Source organism: Podarcis erhardii (genome assembly GCF_964252035.2).
Source record: "Podarcis erhardii genome assembly, chromosome: 8".
NCBI classification, from domain to species: domain Eukaryota; kingdom Metazoa; phylum Chordata; class Lepidosauria; order Squamata; family Lacertidae; genus Podarcis; species Podarcis erhardii.
In genome coordinates, this window is record NC_138499.1 from 77,231,358 (window position 1) to 77,257,343 (window position 25,986).

Consider the following 25,986-nt stretch of genomic DNA (forward strand, 5'->3'; position numbering starts at 1 on the left):
TACTGCAAAGAGTGATATTTTTCGCCATGCAAAGTACTCATCTAAAGGGAATTGTTTCCCATCTTTAGTCAAAGAGATCTTTCACATCATAAAATCACCATCCTCAACTGACAGTTATCTAATGTTCCAGAAAAAGCAGCATAAGTCATTGAGCTTCACTGCACCAGAAACTCCTTGGAATGATCAAATGAGTTTCTCATCAGTATTTTACTCCTAGCAGTCAGAGGAGAGTACCTTTCATTTCCTTATTTGGTCTCCTTTAATTTGTTCCCTATTCCTACAGGTTGAATCCTGACAAGACAGAAGTACTGTTTTGGGGGGACAGGGGGTGGGTGGGGGTGGGGGACTCCCTGGTCCTGAATGGGGTAACTGTGCCCCTGAAGGATCAGGTGTGCAGCCTGAGAGTCATTTTGGACTCACAGCTGTCCATGGTGGCATAGATTAATTTTGTGTCAAGGGCGGCTGTCTACAAGCTCCATCTGGTACACAGGCTGAGACCCTACCTGCCCGCAGACTGTCTTGCCAGAGTGGTGCATGCTCTAGTTATCTCCCGCTTGGACTACTGCAATGCGCTCTATGTGGGGCTACCTTTGAAGGTGACCTGGAAACTGCAATTAATCCAGAATGTGGCAGCTAGACTGGTGACTGGGAGTGGCGACTGGGACCACATAACACCGGTCCTGAGAGATCTGCATTGGCTCCCAGTACATTTCCGACACAGGTGGCACTGTGGGTTAAACCACAGCTAGGATTTGCTGATCAGAAGGTTGGCGGTTCGAATCCCCACGATGGGGTGAGTTCCCGTTGTTCGGTCCCTGCTCCTGCCAACCTAGCAGTTCAAAAGCATGTCAAAGTACAAGTAGATAAATAGGTACCGCTCCGGCGGGAAGGTAAATGGCGTTTCCGTGCGCTGCTCTGGTTCTCCAGAAGCTGCTTAGTCATGCTGGCCACATGACCCAGAAGATGTACGCCAGCTCCTCTGGCCAATAAAACGAGATGAGGTTACAGGGAACCAGGCAGAGGGCCTTCTCGGTAGTGGTACCTGCCCTTTGGAATGCCCTCCCATCAGAGGTCAAGGAAATAAACAACTATCCTATTTTTAAAAGACATCTAAAACTTTAGGTGTTAGGCAAAAATGTCCCTTTTTAACCAGGCCTTTGGTTCATCTGATTGACATCCTATGCCCTTTTACATCCTATGCTCTTTTGGGAGGGGCTATTGGGTTTGGGTTGTTTTTGTTTTAATTATGTATTTTGTGATTTTATATCTTGATTTTATTCTGTGAACCACCCTGAAACCCCTGGGTATAGCGTGGTATTATTATTATTATTATTATTATTATTATTATTATTATTATGGACAATAAAAATGGCGGTTCACCACAGGGGGCCACCTGCACACTGAGAGATTCAGGGCAGGTGTAAACTGGGGTGGCAGGTTCTGATGTCAAGCCTATTTTCTCAGAGTTAGGGTCTCCCTGGTTTAAACTGCAGACCTCGTGACCTGAGGAACCTATTTTGTTGAGCAATCCAGGTGAATTATATATTTCTCCAACCACTCCTAGGATTTGCATCAACAGAAATGAGGACACCAATTTGTATGAAATCAGTATATGGTGATCTGTATAGGCATATATTTAGAAATGATTATTATAATTTAGATGGAAACGCATTTCACCATAGTGGGGAAGGCAGTGGGTGACCAGGTGATGGTAACTGTTTCAATCCCAGAATGTCCCGCTTTCCCTGAGGACGTCCCTATTTTCATCAGAGAAATGCTGGAAGGCATGGAATTATCCAGTATTGATTAAACACGGTTGCTTATTCCAACAAAAAAGTCAAGTCTGCCATGAAAACGCAAAGAGAGCAGATCTACTCTGCATCTCCCAAACACATAAAGTCAGCATGCCTTCAGGGAAGGTGTTGTTGGGGGAAGGAGAAAAAATATCCACCGAGGAAAACCAATATACAGTGGTACCTCAGGTTACAGACACTTCAGGTTACAGACTCCTCTAACACAGAAACAGTACCTCGGGCTAAGAACTTTGCTTCAGGATGAGAACAGAAATTGTGCGGCGGCAGCACGGCGGCAGTGGGAGGCCCCATTAGCTAAAGTGGTACCTCAGGTTAAGAACAGTTTCAGTGTCTCGAAGACACTGACGTACTGGACCTGGAAGGTTTTAACAATGCTTTTGGTTGGCATGCATACTTATGGTATGACAAAGTTAAGATCAATAAGGCCTTTAAGAACCATATTGTCAGGAAAGCAGTGTTTAATGTCTGGACAAAATATAAAGACTTATTGGAAAATAAAACTCCAAGGTGGCTTTCACCTCTGGAGGCTAAGGCCCGAAAAAGACCCAATATGGAGGCCAAATGGCCAAAATATTGGGAAATATTAGAAAAAGATGGAGACAATTGGAAATTGCAGAGTTTGGAGAAAATGAAGGATAAGGTGTGAGACTGGTTACATTATGCTCAGATTAAAGAAGTTTTTAAAAATGACAAAAAGTTAGGGTTCCAGGTGGAGAAATCGAAGTTAGAAACAGAATTGTTAGAACCAAAGACCAAGGTACTATCTAGAATGTATAACTTGCTGCTAAAATGGAATACACAAGACGAAATGGTTAAATCGGCTATGATAAAATGGGCACAGGACATTGGGCATAACATTATGTTTGAGGACTGGGAAAGGTTGTGGACCACTGGGCTGAACTTCACCGCATGTAATGCTCTGAAGGAAAATGTTATGAAAATGATATATAGATGGTACATGACCCCAGTTAAACTTGCCAAAATATACCATTCGTCTGATAATAAATGTTGGAAATGTAAAGAAAATGAAGGAACATTCTTTCACCTCTGGTGGACATGCCCTAAGGTGAAGGTCTTCTGGGAAATGATATATAATGAGCTGAAAAAGGTATTTAAGTATACCTTCACAAAGAAACCAGAGGCCTTCCTTCTGGGTATTGTCGGCCAGAAGGTGTTAAAGAAGGATCGAACATTTTTTATGTATGCAACAACGGCAGCAAGGATTCTCATCGCAAAAAACTGGAAAACTCAAGATCTACCCACACTGGAAGAGTGGTAGATGCAGCTGATGGACTATATGCAACTGGCCGAGATGACTGGCAGAATCCGTGATCTGGGAGAAGAGAAGATGGAGGAAGACTGGGAGAAATTCAAGATGTATCTACAAAAACATTGTAATTTGGTTGAATGTTAAGAAGGATGCTAGATTATAAAAAACTGGCCACCACTAAACTAGATTTAAATTTGATGATAAGTGAGACTAAAGAAAATATAAAATTTTTTGGAAGAAGTGCTAGATTATATTTGAATGAGTGGACATGAGATTGTAAACAAGTTGATAATTTGTTTGGAAAAAAATTTTAACGATGTAAATGGGAGCGGGAGACGTGAGGGAGTCCAAGGAAGTGATGAAATTGTTGTGATAGAAGTAAGATTGTTTATTATGTGTGCATTTATATTTAAAAACCTTAATAAATATTTATATATATAAAAAAGAACAGTTTCAGGTTAAGAACAGACCTCCAAAACAAATTAAGTTCTTAACCCAAGGTACCACTGTAAGTTATAAGAACAAGATCAAGGTCAGAAAGTATCCCTTATTTGAGTGCCACATTCTGATTGGTTCTCCCTGGTTATATCACTTAATAATTTACTCCTAATTAAAAGTTAGTCCTCCTTTAATATATGATTTGTACGAAGTTTTAAAATTGGGGAGGGGAGGTTTTTTCATGAACGTCTGCTTTCCAGTTTAATCAAACAGAAATAAAGGAAACACGTCAAATTGAGCAGTAGGCAAAGATATCAACGGATCAAAGTAACAAGGTATTTTATTCCAATTAAACAACATTCCTGTGTTGTTCCAGCACAGACTTGAATCAGTCAGAGAGAGAAATCTTCCTTTTCTTGTTTTAAATAGAATACGGGGTAACTGGGTCACCACAGACACAAAATGGTGGGAAATGTTCAGAGGAAATTCTGGGAAGTGGCCATCTTTTTTCTAGAGGAGAAAAATCTCAGATGTTTTCTCAGGAAAAAAAAATATTCTGAGAAATGTTGGTTCGGCTCCAGTTTCCTAGTTCAAGAGACTAGATACAGACGATATACCAAGGCATGGCTACTTGGATATGACCCACACTGTACATGTGATGGCCTGGGAATCTGATTCAGAGGCTGAACCGGAGGAATCCCAGCCTGCACAGTAGTCCCTGCCTCCAGGGCCGGCTGAGCTGGGGCAGGGTCTTGAATCTGAAGTGCCTGCACCTGTGCCGGATCCTCAGGAGCAGGAACCAGGTGAATCCACTCTGGCTCCGGAGGTGGTTGAGGACTCAGTGCCTACAGGTGAATCTCCCCCTGGGTCCAGTAACCCTTCAGCCTCTCCTGAACTGCAGAGGCTCAGGGCAGAGAGGCGAAGGGAACTGGTTTCTCCCAGGAGGAGTGCTCGCCTTAAGGCCAGGAGAGGCGGGTCTCCTGGGGGCCGGGACCGCCCCTGGCCTCAGAACAGATAAAGGCCAGTAAGCCCGGTCCCAGGTTGTGGGAGCAACGTCGTTGAAGAGCTGTTTCGGCCAGCATCCAGTCCTGTTCCCCCAGAGTTCCTGTCCTTGCCCGGCTTCTCGCTGTGGACCCCGCTTCGCCCGTGGAGGACTGTCTGCCGACCCTCAACTCAGGTCCTGGACCTCGCCCCACGGTAACCTCCCCCCTGGACCAGCACAGTACATTGTAGTGATACCATCTCATACTTTAGAAAGCTTGCCTGCCAGGGCTTTGAATTTCTTGGGGCAACATCTCTTTTACATTACAGTAGCATTGTTCATTGACATCAATGGCCAGAATATATTCTTTTTTTCTCCATTGCGTGACCAAGCGGCCCCCAGGGATCATAAGGAAGGAATAAAGACTCTGACAACGTTATATGGAATTTAAATTAGGCCACAACTTTATTAAACTTCCGAATGTATGAAGACCTTGGCTTAGGCCTTGGGAGTGTATCCCTCCCAGCCGGGGGGAACTGGGGCTCATCAGAATAAATGGGATATGAGGATGCTCTGCGAGACGTAAGTGTAGCAGGCAGCCAAGCCCATATCCCCACATGCAGGGTAGTTCACTGATGACCTTTCAGTGTATGGCCAGTGACACCCATATATATAACCCCTTTAAGAGGGGGACCCTGGAATAGCCACCGCAGGGGGGCGAGTCACCACTTCACACACACACACACACCAATATAGGGAAGAAAAGACTAAAGGATTCCACCCAAGGCCATAACCGCCAAAGCTGTGACAAATTGCTACGGGGAAGACAAAACCGGGGTATTATGGACTGAGTTGAATAGGATCCAAAAGGCAGCAGTCTGATTGGTCCTAGAACAATAGGATTCAGAATGCAGCAGTCTGATTGGTCCTAGAACAATAGGATTCAGAATGCAGCAGTCTGATTGGTCCTAGAACAATAGGGCCCAGAATGCAGCAGTCTGATTGGTCCACAGGAGCCACGCAATCCAGCTCCAGGTGGAAGTGAATCCGCAAAAAGATTGGCCTACAGGTGAATCCCAGAATTGGCCAATCACGTGGGGCCCATTGTGTAAATAATGTATATAAAGCAGACATTCTGGGGGAACTTCCATTCCTGCTCACCACTATGAGCTGAATAAAGAGCATGAAATCCACTCTCAACTCTGAGTATATTTCACTGCCAATGCAGGAAAATTTCTTCTCTGTTCTTCAACAGCAACCAGTCAAAGACTGTAGCAGCACCTGCTAAACAGGAAGAAAAAGTTAACCTGCAAACAAGAAAGCATTAAACTAAGGGAGGGGAGGGAGGATGAATCTCCAGAGCTGACTGCCTGGCTATTTTCGGCTCGACCCCCTATTTATAAATGGGGCTGGCCCCACCTCCCAGCAAGAAACTTGATTACTGATGATGGGAGACATAGAGGCATACCAGTAAATGAACTGATAATTAAGGGATGCCCTGAATTAGAGGACCTTACACATTATATTTTATGCTGCCCCTTATATAATGAAGCAAGAGAACGGTTTTTGACACCTATAATGACAAGGTCCCCTGGCCAAAATCCTTCTGACGTGATTCTTTATCTCCTCACAGACATAGGTAAGTATGTGACCTGGCATGTAGCACTTTTTGCAACTGCCGCCAGGAAAATTAGAAAAAATTATATAGCCGAGATAGCTATCAACTGTAAAGGAGATGGATTTATTTGACCCCATGTACACCAAGCTGTAAAAAGGGACGCAGGTGGTGCTGTGGGTTAAACCACAGAGCCTAGGACTTGCCAATCAGAAGGTTGGTGGTTCGAATCCCTGTGACAGTGTGAGCTCCTGTTGCTCGGTTCCTGCTCCTGCCAACCTAGCAGTTCGAAAGCACGTCAAAGTGCAAGTAGATAAATAGGTACTGCTCTGGCGGGAAGGTAAACGGCGTTTCCGTGTGCTGCTCTGGTTTGCCAGAAGCGGCTTTGTCATGCTGGCCACATGACCCGGAAGCTGTACGCCGGCTCCCTCGGCCAATAAAGCAAGATGAGCGCCGCAACCCCAGAGTCGGCCACGACTGGACCTAATGGTCAGCGGTCCCTTTACCTTTACCTTGCACCAAGCTGTATCTTTCTCACTAAACTTCGTACATAATTGTCTATTGTATTATTTAATATTGCTTTTAATATATTAGTGGCCCCGCAGTGATTTTAGCTTATAAATTTTATTGTCTAATGTTTCAGTTTGTATATTAAGGAGTTTCTATAGCTTTGTGCAGAATAGGTCATGTTTTGACAATGTAAATGTTTTAAGTTTTTGTATCAAACTAGTATATGTTTTATTGAATGACATTGTATACATTGCAGCAGCCTTTAGCTATAAGCAATAAACTTGACCGACTGACTGATTACTGAGGCTGGGCATGAACCTCCAAAAATTAGCACTGAGAGGCAAGCCAGCCCCTGTTTGCCAGTAAGCCCCCTGGGAACTGTAGCACCACGCGTGATCCTGCAAAGAGCACCCAAAATGTAAAGTGTGAGTGCTCATGAAGCGTGTTCTCCTTCATGGAGAGCACGTGTTGCGGTGGGGTCTGCTGAGCCACCCCTCTCTTACCAGGCAGGGTCTCTAAAGATGGCCTGGGGTAGTGATTGGTTCACTGGGTTGCTGGGGTAAAAGTTATGTTGCAATTTTGGTGGGAGGGGTAAAATGTTTAAATACTCTGCACGCAGCCTGGAGCTTTCTCTTTGCTGTGTGCAACAGATCACCCACCCACCCACCCACCCTTGAGTAAGGGGTTGTTGCATTGACCTTGCTATGCCTGTCATGGGGTCATCTGCCGTTGGGGCAGGGGCTTGGTAGGAATTTTGTCCATCTGGCTGATTGGCTGGGCCATTTGGTTTTTGCCTACTGCGTAGCAAATCGTCACAACTTGTAAGGTTGCGGTTAGGCATTGGTTATAAATTGGTGGAGGAGGGGTTAGGATAGGCTGGGCCTGCCCCTCCATGGTTGCTGCGGAAAGGGAATTCCGTTATTTTTTTTTTTTTTAAGATAATTTTTATTGATTTTACAACATAAACAAAAAACAAATAAACATAACACGACTTCCCCAAACCTCCCCTTCACTGCATCCATATTTTAAAATTTTTAGCAATTCTTCATCCCATTTTTGCATTTAATTCTCTTTAAAGAAAAAATTCTATTTTATAAATTTCAATTTATAGCTGTAATTCTTTATATCCAATCCCTTGACATCTTAACATTCCGAAATTTTACAACAATTTTTAAGATAGATTTTAAATTTTTTCCAGTCCTCCTCCACTGTCTCTTTCCTCTGGTCACGGATTCTGCCGGTCATCTCTGCCAGTCCCATAAATTCAGTCACCTTGGTCTGCCATTCTTCCAGAGTAGGTAATTCTTTAGTCTTCCAATACTTCGCCAAAAGGATTCTTGCTGCTGTTGTTGCATACATAAAAAAGGTCCTATCTTTCTTTGGTACCAATTGGCCGACCATGCCCAGGAGAAAAGCCTCCGGTTTCTTTACAAATGTCCACTTAAGGATTTTCTTAATTTCATTATAGATCATTTCCCAGTAGGCCTTAATCTTTGGGCAGGTCCACCAAAGGTGATAAAAAGTTCCTTCACATTCATTACACTTCCAACAATTGTTATTGGGCAAATGATATATCTTTGCAAGCTTGACTGGGGTCATGTACCACCTATAGATCATTTTCATTATGTTCTCTTTCAGGGCACTGCATGCCGTAAATTTAATACCTGTGGTCCATAACTGCTCCCAGTCAGCAAACATAATATCATGACCAATATCCTGTGCCCACTTAATCATGGCTGATTTAACCGTTTCATCCTGTGTATTCCATTTTAGCAGCAGATTATACATTCTAGACAAATTCTTAGTATTGGGTTCTAGCAATTCTGTTTCTAACTTTGACCTCTCCTTCTGAAATCCTAGTTTTCTGTCCTGCTTAAAAGTTTCATTGATCTGGAAATAATGTAACCAATCTCGGACTTTAGGTTTCAATTTCTCAAAACTCTGTAGTTTCAACTTTTCACCATCATATTCTATAATTTCACAATATTTTGGCCAATCTGTATCCATGTTCAATCTTTTTACCGCCTTGGCTTCCATTGGTGACAACCACCTGGGGGTTTTACTTTCAAGCAAATCTTTATATCGATTCCATACATTATACAATGCTTTCCTGACAATATGGTTTTTAAAGTTTCTATGTACCTTTACCTTATCGTACCATAAATATGCATGCCAACCAAAACTATTATCATAACCTTCCAGGTCCAGAATGTCTGTATTCTCAAGAAGTAGCCATGGTTTCAGCCAGCAAAAAGCTGCTGCTTCATAATAAAGTTTTAAGTCCGGCAGGGCAAAGCCCCCTCTATCCTTTGCATCAGTCAAAATCTTAAATTTTATTCTGGGTTTTTTGCCCTGCCAGACAAATTTAGATATGTCTTTCTGCCACTTCTTGAAACAGTCCATCTTATCTAGAATTTGCAATGTCTGGAACAGAAACAACAATCTCGGCAATACATTCATCTTGATAACAGCAATTCGGCCTAACAAGGAAAGTCTCAATCTTGACCATATATCGAAATCTTTCTTCACTTCAGCCCAGCATTTCTCATAATTGTCTTTAAATAGGTTCACATTCTTAGATGTTAAATTCACCCCCAGATATTTTACCTTTTTAGTAATTTCCAAACCAGTTTCTCTTTGAAAACTATCTTTTTCCCCCTCCGTAAGATTTTTTTCCAACACCTTTGTCTTATGTTTATTTAATTTAAATCCTGCTACCTGACCAAATATTTCAATAAGTTCCAGAACTCTTTTTGTACTAGTTTCTGGCTGTTGTAATGTCAAGACTAGATCATCTGCAAATGCTCTTAGCTTATAATGTTTAGTTCCGACCTGTATACCTTTAACCAGCTGGTCTCTTCTAATCATATTTAGGAAAACCTCCAGTACCGATATAAACAATAGAGGGGAAATTGGGCATCCCTGTCGTGTCCCTTTCTCTATTGGAATTTCGTCCATAACCATACCATTTACAATTAGTTTAGCCTTTTGTTCAGAGTAAATTGCACTTATACCATTTTCAAAGTTCTTGCCTACCCCCATCCCTTGGAGATTCCTCTTCATAAAACTCCAACAAATGTTGTCAAAGGCTTTCTCTGCATCCACAAAAATCAAAACAGCTTTTCTATTTATGTCAGTTTCCAGAAGTTCTAAAATGTCTATAATATTCCTCACATTGTCTGACAATTGCCTGCCTGGTAGAAAGCCAGTTTGGTCCCTGTGAATCTCCTCTAACAAAACTTTTTTGAATCTTTTTGCTAAAATGTCTGCAAAGATTTTATAATCCACATTCAAGAGTGATATAGGGCGGTAATTCTTAACTTGATGTTTCTCAGTTTCTGTCTTCGGTATAAGTGAGATGAATGCTTCCTTCCACGATTCGGGAGCCTTTTTCCCTTCCAAAATTTGATTGCAAACTTCTTTCAATGGTTGTATTAACCAATCCTTCAGTACTTTATAGTATCTCGCGGTTAGTCCATCTGGTCCTGGTGATTTTCCCAGCTGCATATCCTGAATGGCGCTCTCTATTTCTTGATCTGTAATTTTCTCATTCAAACTCCTTCTATTATTTTCAGAGATTTTTGGTAAACCGTGTTTTCCAATAAATTCTTCTATCTCCTGTTCGTTTTTTGGCCCTTGTTTGTATAATTTCTTGAAGAAACTTTGAAAACAATTACTTATCTCATTTGGTTTATTAATAGACTTCCCATCTACTTCGAGTGATGTCACTGTATTCAATTTTTGCCTCTTTTTCAATTGCCAAGACAGTAGCTTCCCACATTTATCTGCGGACTCAAAAGTCTTTTGTCTCATTTGTTTAATTTTCCATTCTATTTCCTGATTCATCAATTCCATATATTGTGTTTGATAGAATTTTATTTCTCTTAATATCTCTTGAGATTTAGGCTTAGATCTCAATTTCTTCTCCCCTTCTTTTATTAGATTCCAAATTTTCTCTTTCTTCTCATTCTGTTTTTTCCTCTTTATTGAATTCTGTTGTATTAGGAAGCCACGCATCACGGCTTTACTTGCATCCCAAATAACTCTTTTTTCGGTGTCTGATCTCATGTTAATCTCGAAGTAGTCTTTAAGTGTTTTTTGGGCCTTTTTGCAGATTTCCTCATCTCCAAAGAGGGTGTCATTCATTCTCCATCTAAAGGTTCCAGCTGTTGTCAGTTTCATTTCCATCTTGACAGCATTGTGGTCAGAACAGGTCTTTGGGCAGATTTCTATTTTTTTAACTTTTGGTGCCAGATTACTAGAAGTCCATATTTGATCAATTCTAGTCCATGTCATTTTTGCTTCAGAGAAGAAGGTCCCCTCCCTTTCCAGAGGGTTCCTAGTTCTCCAAATGTCAATCAGATCCATAGTGTCAGTCAGTTCAAAGAATGTCTTTGGTAGTCTTCCATCATTAGATATTGTTTGTCTTTGGGCCTTGTCCATGTTTGTGGAGACGACTCCATTCATATCACCCATCATTATAATTTTAAAGTCCAAAAAGTCCATTAAAGTCTCGTGCAACTTCTTGAAGAATTCAGCCTTCCCCTCATTTGGTGCATAAACTCCAACAATCAAAATCTTTTCTCCATAAATTTGAATTTCCACTGCCAGGTATCTTCCTTGGTCATCCTTAAAGATCAGTTTTGGTTCAAATTTTTCCTTGACATAGATCACAACTCCTCTTTTCTTAACTCTATCTGATGAAATAAATTCTTGTCCTAATCTCTTATTTGTTAAAAGTTTTCTATGTATCCTGGCAATGTGAGTTTCTTGTAGACAGATTACATCTAAATGTTCCTTCTTTAATAGATGAAATACTTGGCCCCTTTTTCGAGGGTGGTTCAAACCATTACAGTTCCAGCTGAAGAGTTGCAGAGACATTTTTGCTACTGGGTAGCTCTTCCACCGACTGCACCAAGTTGTTGTTCCTCCTCGGTCGGTGCTCGGTTCAGTCCAAATGATAGATTTGAAATGTCCGGTACTTCCCCCTCACTAACAGTTCCTTTCTGAAGATCCTCTTGATTTCTTTCCAAAAAGAGTTCTTTATCCTGGTTTGTTTTTATTTTAATTTTCTTCCCTTTAAAGTTAAAGGACAGCCCTTGTGGAAATTCCCACCTGAATGGGATATTATTCTGTTTAAGTAGATCAACTAATTCTTTAAATTGAGATCTAACCTCCAAAAAATATTTAGGAATATCCTTGAAAATCTGGATCTGAGAATTTTTAATGACCAAGGCCTTCTGGAAGTGTAGGTTCAGTATTTTATCTCTTTGTTCCTTTGATCCCAGGGTAATTAAACAGTCTCTTGGCTTCTTCCCTTGCTTTCTGCCAATCCGAAAGGCTGAGGTTATCACAAATTCATCTTCTTCTCCATCTAACTCATCATTCCAAAAGTCTTGAAATTTATCTGTAAGGAATTCCCCAAGCTTGTCCTCTTCCTCTTCTGGAACCAGTCTTAATTTCAGGTTCTTGCTTTTCCTTTCCAGTTCTAGTAGAGCTAATGCTGTATCATGTTCATGTACTTTTTTTGCAATAGGCGCAAATTTTCCTTTGGTTTCTTCGGCAGTAGACCTAGCACTCTCAGCTATTCTCCTTGTTTCCGTAGACTCTTGAACCAAACGGTTTATAGAATCTGTATTAGATGAGATTGTTGTTGTGTTCAGGTCTAGTCTTGTTGTCAACTCCGTCAGTTTCTTAGAGTTCTCTGTAGACTGTTTAGTAAGTTCTGCAGATTGCTTGGTGAGTACTTCTAATGACTGATTTATTTTGAGCAGAGCCTGTGTCATTGACTCCATTGATGCTGCTGTTATTTTTTCTTGTGCAGCTGCTGCTCCTGATAAAGAGCCTCTTTTTTGAGCTTGTTTTTGAGCCTGCTTTGTTTTACTTCTTGTTGAAATTTCTTCTGGCGGGTTGCTCATAACTCAAGGTCATTCACACAGGAAAGTTGCAAGTGGAAAATCCCGCTGGATACACCGTAATACAGCTAAAGCCCTCTAGAGGAGGAAATTGTAACCATCCAAAGGCACCCACAACAAAGAAACAGAAAGTCCAAAGGCAAAAGTCCCACTAAGAGTCTTTAATTTGTAGCACTTTACTGTTAAAATTGTAATCCACCAAAGTCCCGTTAATATGTTTCAAATAAGTCTTATTTTGTAGCCACTGTCTTTTGACAGCTCACTTGACAGTTCCTTTTTCAGGCGTTCGCTGCTCCGGCAGCCTGACCAGAAGTGTCAGCAGCAGAGGTTTTTTATTCCTTATCCCTTTCTTTTGCAGGTTAAATTAATTCTGTTTCCTCCCCCCCTTCTCCTGCACTACAGGGGGGAGATCCTTTCGATGTCTGGTTTAATAAGAGTTAAAAGGAAAGTCCGTTTAAGCACAGCTCAGTCTTTTCATTGCTCCGTTAATCATGCAGATCCGGGAGGCTGACTTCCTTAATTTTTGCCTTCCCGTTTTCAGCCAAATCTTCTAAAATTTTAAGTCCCGTTTTAATTTTGCGTTCTTACTCACGGGTATTGTTGTTGCCAATCTTTAGTTTCAGAAAGGAATCGGCGCTCTCCGTTAATGGCGACGCGGCTTCACTCCGTAAGCTGGGTAGCGATCCTCAGCACCGCGCTCACCCCGATGCCGCTCCGGAGCCTTTAAAAAGGCTCTTTTACGATGCCGGGGGGGCGCAAAGGTGCCCACCGAATCTCCTTGCTCACAGGCTTCAGCGCCTGTGATTTTAGGGGTCCCCCGCTTGCCGTAGCGGGTAAGACCCGAACTTACGGAGCAGTCCTGCCTCGGAGCTCGAGGCTAGGACCGCCATCAAACGCTGGCGCCGACCGGAAGTCCTCAAAGGGAATTCCGTTAAAGGAATCCTGGGGCTTGCCATCTTTTCGTCCAATCCCTGGAATGGGACTAGGGCCGGCAAGCCTTCGGGGAGCATGCGGATGAGAATTGAGGGTCTGTGACTCAGCTCCATTTCTCCCCGACTTGCTTTCCCCCGCACTGTCTTTCGGTGGTGCCCGGAAGTCAGTTCTGTCCCCAGGCGGGGGGACAGATAGTCTTAACCAATGCCTAAACAACCACTCACGGTTTTGTATTTAAATAAAGTTGTGGCCAAAATTATGCCAAAAACCTTAAACAAAAATTAAGTGTGCGTTGTGAGTTATTTGGGGGGTGGCTTGGGGACCTCGACACGCAATAAGCAACAGTCTGTTATCTGCATATACATATGAAATGTGCTGTTCTTTTCTTTTTGTAAGGTCTCCCGATTAGCTATGAGTGCAATTGCTTGACTGAAAGTAACTCCTACTCCTTTCTTTTCTTTTCTTTCAAAACAACATTTTTTTTATGAATCACAGGGTGGATATAAGTGATTTCCCAAAAACCTTGGAGGCCTAATTGTTGTCTTTCAAAAACAAGCTGCTTTTTTCAAGTAGAATTGCAGCAGAGAGATTAATTATTCCAGTGAGAGTCTGACTTAGCAAATATCCATCTCACTAGAGGAGAACAAGTATTTGTCTGGGGAATACAGCCAGGACAGCCTCCAGCTCAGTTTACAATGTTTACTTTGCCTTCACACATTTCGCATGGTCCTTGTATCTGTGGCATAATCAATAATTATATACATGACATCCATGTCGAGATATCTCCAGCCTAGGAATCAGATAGATTTTCTTTTAGGAAAATGAATACTGCCAAACATTAAGAGAGAACAGAATCCATTTCCTTTCCCATCTGCAAGAAGAGATCTACTGAACTTCTCTCCACTGATCGTCTCCTGATCATGATACATGCTTTATATTCTATTTTTCTTACATTGCTCAGGTAATCTTGAAATATTGATTGGTTTATATAGCCTGAAATGCAATGAATGAATAAATAAATAAATAGCCTCTTGATGGTCTCTAGGCAGGTTATACTTGCCATACCCTCTGATAAAAATAGGGACATCTTATTCCATGATGATGGTGATTTAATTATTTATACCCCACCCATCTGAATGGTTTGCCCCAGCCACTCTGGGCGGCTTCCAACATATAGATATACATAATAAAACATTAAACATTAAAAAACTTCCCTATATAGTACTGCCTTCAGATGTCTTCTAAAGGATGTATAATGAATTATCCCCTTGTCTTGGGGGTTGCATAACTCCATGCCCCCTGACATATCTCCTTTGAAAATAAAGACATCTTAAGGAAATGCGGGACATTCTGGGATCAAATTAAAAACCGGGATGGCTTCTGTAAATCTGGGACTGGCCATGGAAAATAGGGACACTTGGTGGGTATGGACACCACACTTCTAAAATCAGCTTCCTGGGGAGGCCTAGTCCGATGTTATCTCATCACAAGGATTTAGACAGAGAGCAAACACTTGTTGATTAACCTGTGCATTTAAAAGCAGAGATGGGGGAGAAGTTCAGTTCTGTTCATTTTTAAAGGCAAACTTATCCAAGTCACACTTTCTGAAACAATACGTGAACTGTATCACAGCTAACTTTCAAACTTCTCCAAATTTTGCAGTGTCGTTCTCCAGCCATGTAATGCTTGGGGGGGGGATGCATATCCAAGGACAAAGTGTGCATTAACATCTATGCAGTCATGAAAATAGCATACTAACATGCATTGTTGTTGTTTAGTCGTTTAGTCGTGTCCGACTCTTCGTGACCCCATGGACCAGAGCACGCCAGGCACTCCTGTCTTCAACATGCATTATGTCAGGGAAATTGCTTTGCAAACATGAGTACACTAGGCAAAGTTCATACAGAAATGTGCATATCAGGATACATTTTCTCCAAAATGTGAATATATTTTCATAAGGACTTTTTTATTTTTTAAGAAAATTGCAGAGTGGTAAGGGAAGGTAGCAAACTGAACTTAAAACTGGAAAAATTAGAAACCAAGAGAAACAGAAATTCACAGACCAAAACTGATTTGCTTGTCTCTATTTAAAAATTATAGGGACGCGGGTGGCACTGTGGCTTAAACCACAGAGCCTAGGACTTGTCGATCAGAAGGTCGGAGGTTCGAATCCCCGCAACAGGGTGAGCTCCCGTTGCTCGATCCCTGCTCCTGCCAACCTAGCAGTTTGAAAGCACGTCAAAGTGCAATTAGATAAATAGGTACCACTCTGGCGGGAAGGTAAACAGCGTTTCCGTGCGCTGCTCTGGTTCACCAGAAGCGGCTTAGTCATGCTGGCCACATGACCCAGAAGCTGCACGCCGGCTCCCTCAGCCAATAAAGCGAGAAGAGCGCCGCAACCCCAGAGTCAGCCACGACTGGACCTAATGGTCAGGGGTCCCTTTACCTTTACTTAAAAATTATTTGTGATGTGTGATGTTGCCTTCTTGCATTCCTTTAGTGGAATAATAATAATAATAATAATAATTATTATTATTATTATTATTATTATTATTATTATTATTATTAGCTGTGTAGATTTTGTTTGTTGAAAATAAAAAGGCATTGCCCTGAATTGGGGCAGTAAAAACCACTAGAAGCTAGAACCAGAAGAGAAATGTTCTCCCATTTAGATGGGGTAATGAATATGACTTAGAAAGAGAAAGAACTAGGACTTCATTGAGCTCATCCCTAAGTGCATCCCTTGAGCACCAGATCAATGGGACTCCAGTGACACAAGAACAATAAAGCTTTAGCTTCCTGGAGGAATGTAGTATTTGTGAAGTGGCACAGAATAAATACCTGTAATCTGTAGGCATCTTGCTGCTGTGGCAAGGTGACTTTGAAGGGAGAGCAAGCGCACCTTTATATGTACACATTTTTTCCTTCTGCTTCCCCCCCCCCTCCTTTTGTAAGTGACTTCCTGGGTAGTTTTAACGTAATTTGAGATAGATGCAAAATCTTTGCCTTGAGATTCAAAACGTTTCGCCGAGCTCATGAAGCTGCCTCTGTGCAAAACAAATATATTTGGGAAACCGTTCTTCAATGCAAATTCTCTTCCTTTCTCTGTCCCCCCAACGGGAGAGCCCCTGCCTCTGCTGACTGCTGTTTGGAGACTTTCCAGATTCACTGCCACATGCTGCAGCCATTATCTGAATCCATATTTGAAGTGAAGCGCTGCCTTCCCTCCAGGGCATCATCCATCCATGCTGACTGAGACTACTTTGGCGTCTCAGAAAGAGCTAAATTGTTTCAGCATCTCAGAGGGAAGCTGGGGAAGATCTCACGCAGCAAAAAGAAACTGGCTCTCTCTCTCTTTTAAAGCTTTTACATACATCTCCGGTGATCACAGACCCTCCAAGTTTCTCTATTTTTCAGGGACAGTCCTGGTTTAATGGAAGCTGTCCCGGTTTCGGATTTGATCCCAGAATGCCCCTGTTTTCCTTAAAGGTAAAGATACCCCTGACCATTAGGTCCAGTCGCAGACGACTCTGGGGTTGCGGCGCTCCTCTCGCTCTATAGGTCAAGGGAGCCGGTGTTTGTCCACAGACAGCTTTCTGAGTCATGTGGCCAGCATGACTAAACTGCTTCTGGCACAACAGGACACCACGACGGAAGCCAGAGCACACGGAAATGTCATTTACCTTCCTGCTGCAGCAATACCTATTTATCTACTTGCACTGGCGTGCTCTCAAGCTGCTAGGTTGGCAGGAGCTGGGACAGAGCAATGGAAGCTCACCCAGTTGCGGGGATTCGAACCACTGACCTTCTGATTGGCAAGCCCAAGAGGTTCAGTGGTTTAGACCACAGCGCCACTCACATCCCTTTACCAAAATCAAACTACTGTGCTGATAGCACTACTGTGCTAGCAGACCTCCCCAGAGCACAAGCCTGGGCAGTGTGTATGGAGGTCCAGGGCTGCTCAGATGCCAGGCTCCTCATCTCGGCCTCACTGATGAGGTCCAAGGGAAAGCAGAGCTGTATATTTGGGACCACCTTGGCTGCAGGAGTTGACAGAAAGAGGCGTACAAGGCGCCATCCAACTGTTTTAGGGACTCCACTCCAGATTTGTGTAGGATTTACTCCTTAGCCTTTTCTTCTCCCAAAGATATCCCATAAAGCATCAGAAGTTTAGGATCAGAGTTTTCCTTCTACTAGATGAGCTACCTTCTCAGGTTGATGAGCCCCATCTGTCTCACCAGACACCTATGAAGCAGAGCAGCATACAGATGAGAACTCGCCCCAGATCCCAGGATGAGCAGTGGTTCTATGCAAAACAATGTCTGTAGAGTTTTGGATCATATGATGGAGCTGCAATCCAATCCATGGATGGCCCAAATCATGCCCGCGCCTGATAGTTCTCTTCATTTAAAGATCTTTTCCACGCCAAACAAGATGCAATGCCACATATCTTCTAATTTGACTGTTAAGTAGTTCTGCTGTTGCACAATAAATGCAGCACTGTTATTAATTTGTTATAGTGGATGCAAGACAGCTCTTGTGTTGGATAGGTTTAATATCTTCCCAACACTAAGACTGCAGTTTTGATCAAATGTGGCTAGGCTGTAATTGTGAGTGTTGCCCAATTTGTATTACTGCACTTACACCCATTTTTTCTTCCAAAGAGTTCAAAGCAGCTTGTATCTGGTTCATAGGTGATCTCCCACCCAGGCAGGTTACGGGGCTATGCTGCCTTAACTTTAGCTGCAAAAATGCATCGTTGTATTTTGCTTCTATGCACATTTATGCAGATTTAATCAATTAATTAAATCCTCGCCCTTGTCAGATGATCCAAGAAGGGCATGAAAACCTTAAGGACTGCTTCAGCTCACTTTGATTTATCAAGGTCAGGTCTGAGGCACTGTTTAGACAAAGTGAAAGAGATGCTGATTCTGCTAGTGGTGAATAAAGGATTTCCATTTCCTGCACTGCTAGACTGGATGATCTCATCATCAATAGCTTAATTTAATGGAAGAGGTAAAAAAAGAATTAAAGATCATCGCAGTTCCAAACTCACTTGTGAATGAATGGCGTATTTTGTTCTTCAGAGTCATGCTTTCTGGTAGGTATTCACTTTTGGATTTTATTTGTGTGTGTTTTATTGTTAGCATTTAATAACCGCAGAAGTCTCTCCGTTGTATGATATAATGTCTTAGAAGAGGTATCTCTTTTGTTTCAGAAAGAAGAATGTTTTCAGTGTATGTTAATATATACACACATGCCTTTTATGTTTCTATAGTTACATGCTCTAACCAATTGAGCTATGCAGTTGAGAAATTAAAGTAGCACTAAAAAGAAGCTGTTACTTAATTAATGAGGGCTACCCTTCTAATCCATCAAAGGTTTTTTTAGCAGATTAAGGTAACTCATTCATTGACAGGCTGGAATCCTCAACGCACCTCGAAATGGGGCCCATTGAACTCGATGGAGATGAGTTCTGGGAAGCCATGAATAGGCCTGCAATGCAGAAGTTGCAGCCTTAATTTATACAATCCTAACTGATACAATGTGTCTGCATTTGCTATTCTTCATTGATTTGGGTTCGCAAATACAGCCACTCGCCAGCATACAGATTTGGCCATATATCAAAGAAACATGATAATACAATTTCAGAAACGGTTACAAAGGAGAACGTTCCAGACATCAAATCAAAACCCCAAAAGAAAGCCAGACTCTCTGTCGTATCCATAGCATTATCATTATTCTTGCTGCAGAATAATATTGTGTCCAGGTGGGAAGTTAGGAACGTAGGATACAGTCTTAAACTGGGACAGAACTTTGGTCTGTCTAGTTCAGTATTGTCTGGGCAGTGTCTCCCCAGATCAATAGCTCAATCGGTGGAATATGAGGCACTCAATCTTAGGGTCATGGGTCCAAGCCCCACACTGAGCAAAAAGATTCCTGCCCTGCAGGGGGCTGGACCAGTTGACCCTTGTGGTCCCTTCCAATTCTATAATTCTATGATTCCAAGAGTTTCAGGCAGGAGACTTCCCAGCCCTACCTGCAAATGCTGGGGACTGAACATGCAGCTTTCTGCATGCCCACAGATGAAACATACTTCTCAGTGTGTTTTAATAGGAACAGCCATTTGTCTGGGGAAGAGAATCTCACTGCAGAAGCTAGCAACAGAAAGAACACCACATTCAGGTATAAAGCGAATAAGGTGTTGTTATTTACACTCCAGATGCGTGGGGTATAAATAATAAAATTATTGTTATTTTTTATGGAAGTGAGAGCTGGGCCATAAAGAAGGCTGATCGCTGAAGAATTGATTCTTTTGAATTATGGTGCTGGAGGAGACTCTTGAGAGTCCCGTGGACTGCAAGAAGATCAAACCTATCCATTCTGAAGGAAATCAGCCCTGAGTGCTCACTGGAAGGACAGATCCTGAAGCTAAGGCTCCAATACTTTAGCCACCTCATGAGAAGAGAAGACTCCCTGGAAAAGACCCGGATGTTGGGAAAAATGGAGGGCACAAAGAGAAGGGGACGACAGAGGATGAAATGGTTGGACAGTGTTCTCAAAGCTACCAGCATGAGTTTGACCAAACTGCGGCAGGCAGTGGAAGACAGGAGTGCCTGGCGTGCTCTGGTCCATGGGGTCACGAAGAGTCGGACACGACTAAATGACTAAACAACAACATTGTTATATTTGTATAATATAACAGATCACTGGATAGTCCACAACATGTTCACAACATAAAATACAAAATGAGAACACAAAATACCCAACAAAGCAAAAGCAAACCAATAATTCCCCCTTCCACAAACACATTTTAAAGGCCTTCAATCAGACAAAGGTCTGGTTATAGAGAAATGTTTCTGCCTGGTGCCTAAAGATCATAGAATCAGAGAATAGTAGAGTTAGAAGGGACCCAAGAGTCATCGAGTCCAATTCCCCTGCAATGCAGGAATCTCAGCTAAAGCATCCGTGACAGATGGCCGACCAACTTCTGCTTAAAACTTCCGAGGAAGGAAAGTTCACCACCTCCCAAGGAAGACCGTATGTTATGAAGGTGCCAGGTGAGTCTTTCTGGGGAGAGCATTCTACAAGTGAGAAGCCACCACAGAAAAGGCTCCTTGTTATGTTGCTGCTCTCCAGGCCTCTCATGAAGAAGGGTCTCAGATGATGATCACAGGGTCCAGGTCAGTTCATATTGGAAAGGTGGTCCTTAAGGTATTGTGGTCCTGAGTAGTTTAAGGTTTTATAGGTCAAAATCAGCACTTTGCATTGGTCCCAGAAACTAATTGACAGGCAATGCAATCAAGCCAGGATCAATATAGTAGGTTCCAACCATCTTGTCTCAGTGAACAACCTGTCCATCAAATTCTGCACCAGCTGAATCTTCTGAACCATCTTCAGAGGCAGCCCAATGTAAAACACGAAGGTGTTGTAAGTCATGGGCCTTAATTAGCATTTGGTTCAGTCTATTTGTCTTACTTATAGAGGTTACTAGACTTCTTTTTGATAATCATTCCCTGTAAAAAGAATAAAAGACCTGAGAGCATGCCAGATGAGCAATCTATTTTCATAGTTCCTGGTAGCCGTATACTATCGAAGTATAACAGAAACAGTAACTTTAAAATATGCATTTCCTGTACAACCTATAAAACTCATTTGGATGTCAGAAATGTTCATCTCAACTGCATCCTATCATGACTGAGACCCAAATAACTTCTATATCATCTCCCAACGAGAACTGTTAATGTTGCACTAAGGTAATAGGAGGAAATTAGGGCAATGGGTAAGATCACTTCCCCATCATCTCATTAGCCAGTTCCCTGGAAACAATGTGGCACCAGGGCAGTTATAGAGTCAAATGATTTTGCAGAACATGAGATAAGAGTCCGACCTGTTACCAGGAAGAGGAAGTCCTCCATATATGGTTGCAGTATTAGCGCCATCCCTTTGTCACATGTAACATGCAGTTCTACTTTTTGTAGAACTATGGTTCTGTGGTGCTGATTCTATCATTCTAATTCCAAAAGACAAAAAAAACCACCTATGCTAGCCCTGGTGAGTAAGGGAATTGTTCTGCATTCGAAGACAGGCTCTGGCAGATTGAACAGATGGGATCAATAGTGCGCCCAACACTCAGGAAGGAAGTTGAGAACACTCAGGAAGGAGAGAAATGAGGGGCAGACGGGGCTCATGAACCTGGAAAGGTAGACCATCTAGAAGAAGGAAACATCTTAAACCTCCGCTGTCTTGCAGGAGATCTTTCAGAGAAGACAAGACTTAGGAGTATACCCTCCACCAGGCATGGCCAAACTCGGTCCTCCAGATGTTTTAGGACTACAATTCCTGTCATCCCTGACCACTGGTTCTGTTAGCTAGGGATGATGGGAGTTGTCCCAAAACATCTGAAGGGCCAAATTTGGCCATGCCTGCCCTAGACAAATCCAGAGTGAAGTCCCAAAGATGGTTAAATGGCATCTTGCATGCCACCTACCAGCAACTCCTGCAGCCAATCTGGTAGCAAATATAGTGCTGTGCTTTCCTTTGTACCACATCAGCAAAGCTAAGAGGCAAAGCTTGTCATCTGGGCAGCCTTGGACCTCCATACACTCGTTGATGGAAAGATTCCATCAACGGTGTCTCCAAAAAATTTTACACATCACTGGGGAAGACAAGAGAACTAATGCCAGTGTAATAGAAGCAGAGATCACCAGTTTCGAAGCAATGCTGCTTCAACATCAACTTCGTTGGACTGGTCATGTTGTTCGGATGCCTGATTGTCATCTTCCAAACTTAAACATCTTCCAAACCTGATTATCATCTATTCCAAACTTAAAAATGGAAAGCATAATGCTGGTGGTCAACAAAAGAGATTTAAAGACTCTCTCAAGGCAAATCCCAAAAAATGTAGTATAAACACCGACAAGTGTGAAACACTAGCCTGCGAGTGCTCCAATTGGAGAACAGCCATTACCAAAGGTGTCATGGGTTTTGAAGGCGCTCAAACTCAGGAAGAAAGGGAGAAACATGCTAGAGGAAGGCACGGTTGGAAACCCTCACCGTGATCAACTCCTGCCTAGAAACCTATGTCCCTGCTGTGGAAGGACGTGTGGATCCAGAATTCGCCTCCACAGGGACTTACGGACTCACTGTTAAAACTGTGTTTATGGAAGACACTCTTACTCAGCTATGAGTGATCGCCAGAGAAGAAGAAGATACACACTCCCCAGGCTTGCTCACTGAGGAAGTTACTTTGGTGCTGCAAATGCAATGGTTTGACTTCACTTTCGAAGGCACACTCCATTGTCTCTGGAGACAGACGGAAGCCAACAAGAGCAACAAGGGACAAAAATGTGCATTATGATCATTTCTGCTCCTGCTTCCGCTCCCACAGAATTATTCGGCATCCCTAGTATTGCCTGTATAAGTGGAGGAAAAGCATGGAATTCCACTCTATGAGTATTGAGAAACTCACTCACAGGATAATTTTCAAACAGAAAAAAGGGGGTCCATTAAGATGTGGTAAAACTCTAGAGGAGTGCATCACAGCAAATGTTGGCCTGGGGGCGGGGGTGGTTCTGACACAGAGGATATCCTCGTTTCACCTTTGAGATTACATGACTGCATCAGAGCTTCTTTCTTCCTCACTGTAAATAGAGTTGCTATGGCAACAGAATCCCAAGCTCTTCACTGCCTCAGCTCTTGCTGCTCTCCACTAAATTCTGGAAGAGGGTCCCTAATTGAAGGAGATAGTGGTGAAACCACTCCTTTAGAAATTCTCTGTGGGTTCACAAAAGCTTAGGAATTACTGGTCAGTTGCCAATCTCTCTTTCATGCCCAAGGTTCCTGAACAGGTGGTCATGGCCCAGATCTAGGCACTCTTGGGGAAAACTGATTTTCTAGACAGATTTTAATCTGGGTCCTCTTTTTTTTCAATTAAGCCCAGCTTTTTGCACAAAAACTGGTGGGAGAGAGATAGATGTGTCCTTGCTAATGCTCCTCAAACTCCTGATGGCTTTTGATGGTACCCTGCTGGAATGGCTGTCCTAGTTAGGAGTGGGTGGCACCATTTAGTGGCGATTCCAGTCCTAGTTGGATGGCCATTTACAGAGAGTGATGCTTGGAGAGTACTTTTTGGCCCCAAAGAACCTTAAATGTAGGGTTCCTCAGAGGTCGATTTTATCCTTCATGCTGTTAACATCTACAGTTCTTTGTATCTGGACTGGATGAAAGCCAATAAACTGAAGCTGAATCCATATAAGACTGAGGCATTGTTAGCAGGTGATCCTCTAGACGGGATGCATGAGAGGTGACCTGCTCTTGATGGAGGAGAATAAGAAGAGTTTGGACTTGATATCCCACCTTTCACTCCCCTTAAGGAGTCTCAAAGTGGCTAACAATCTCCTTTCCCTTCCTCCCCCACAACAAACACTCTGTGAGGTGAGTGAGGCTGAGGGATTTCAGAGAAGTATGACTAGCCCAAGGTCACCCAGCAGCTGCATGTGGAGGAACAGGGAAGCGAACCCGGTTCACCGGATTATGAATCCACTGCTCTTAACCACTACACCATGTTGGCTCCATGCTGGAGCTATATTCCCTCTGAAGGAACGGGGACACAGCTTGGTTATACTGTTGCTTGAGGCTCAGGTGGCCTCAGTGGCATAGAGTACCTTCCATCAATGCTTTGGCTGGTGGCCCAGCCGCACCCATAACTGGATCCTCTTGTAATCTCTAGATTAGATTACTGAAACATATTATATGTGGGGCTGCCTCTGTAGATGGTTTGGAAACTTCAGCCGGTACAGAATCTGGTTGCCAGGTTTCTCATTGGGGCAAGACGGCTGAGCATATAGCACCTATACTGGCCCAACTGCACTGGCTACCAATTAGTTTCCAAGCTGAGTTCAAACTGCTGGTTTTGGCCTATAAAGCCTTAAATGGCTCAGAATCGCAACACAAGGACTGCCTTTCTCCACATGAACTGACACGGACCCCGTGATAATTATCCGAGGCCCTTCTTAGTGTGCCTCCTCCACAAGAGGCCCAGAGTGCGGCAACACAAAACGGGCCTTCTCTGCAGTGGCTCCCTGATTCTAGAATGCTCTTCACAGGGTGGGTATTGGTTTTTTTTGTTATTATGGTATGTATTTTTGTGTTTTTATATATTTGATATTTGGGTGAATGTCAATATAGAAATTTAATTAGTATTCTAATTTAATTAGAAATAATAATAATAATAATAATAATAATAATAATAATAATAATAAAGCTGTTCTTCATTTTACTGAGACTTCTAAAATGCAGTTACATTACAGTTCAGGTTGCAAAATTGGCCTTGGACCTTTGTGAATTTACTTCAGGAGGAGAACACAGTGACCCAGCCAGCTCTAGGGTAATCTCTCACTCACACACAGGCATTAAAAAGAATACCTTTCTCCTGAATCTCCCCCCCGCCCCATGTCCTGCTTACCTAGTTTGTTTTAAAATAAGCTGCTAAGGACAACTGCATGTTTTGTCTCAGTGCCTGGCAGCTGTAGCAACTAACATGATAATTAATGTTTACAGGGGGGATGGTTATCTGCCCTGAAAAGAAGAGTACAATTCCAAGGTAACCTGTTTTCTGCCTTCAACTTTTATGGACCTGTATATAAAAAAGCTAAATTTAAAAACAAACCATTCATTGTGTAAAGCAGCTGAAGAAATGACATCATTTGTAAAATATCGCTTCGACAAAAAAAGGTACTAAATCTGATGTATTATTGAGGTCTCAAGTTCAGTTTAATAATTTTTTATTTTTTTAAAAAAACTACTTGTTAATTTTGCCTGCAAAATTCCTTTCCATCATAATTCATTACTCCTTAACTTAGGTCAGGTTGACACAGATAACACCTGAGAAGGTAATTTGATTATGGAGCAATAGACAGTTCCTCTGGATAAATTTGACTCTGCGTGATGACGCCACCTTGGAAATAAATGTCCATCTTGGAAATAAATGTTCAAAGGGGACATACAATTATTTATTTAGGAGCTGAAGGATGCTGTCATGAATGTAGAGGCTGACCTAGTTGAGTCAGCATGCATTCCCCACTTGGAGCCAGCCCAGAAACTGAGGTCCAGCTACGAGGGCCTTCTGGCAGTTCCCTCACTGTGAGAAGTGAGGTTACAGGGAACCAGGCACAGGGCCTTCTCAGTAGCCGCACCCTCCCTGTGGTATGTCCTCCCATCAGATGTCAAGGAAATAAGCAACTACCTGGATTTTAGAAGATATCTGAAGGGAGTCCTGTACAGTGGTATGTCGGGTTAAGAACTTAATTCGTTCTGGGGGTCCATTCTTAACGTGGAACTGTTCTTAACCTGAAGCACCACTTTAGCTAATGGGGCCTCCCACTGCCGCTGCACAATTTCTGTTTTCATCCTGAAGCAAAGTTCTTAACCCGAGGTACTATTTCTGGGTTAGCGGAGTCTGTAACCTGAAGCGTCTGTAACCTGAGGTACCACTGTATAGGGAAGTT

At 42.5% G+C, this 25,986-nt stretch overlaps 1 long non-coding RNA gene across 1 annotated transcript in view; it reads left to right on the forward strand.

The window, feature by feature from the left end:
• The first annotated feature begins 6,937 nt into the window (after positions 1-6,937).
• The window catches only part of LOC309348135, a 220,655-nt gene continuing 201,606 nt past the window's right edge, over positions 6,938-25,986 (forward strand). Inside the window, exon 1 of the long non-coding RNA XR_014159219.1 lies at positions 6,938-7,054. This is a non-coding gene — a long non-coding RNA (uncharacterized lncRNA). The remainder of the gene's footprint in view (positions 7,055-25,986) is intronic.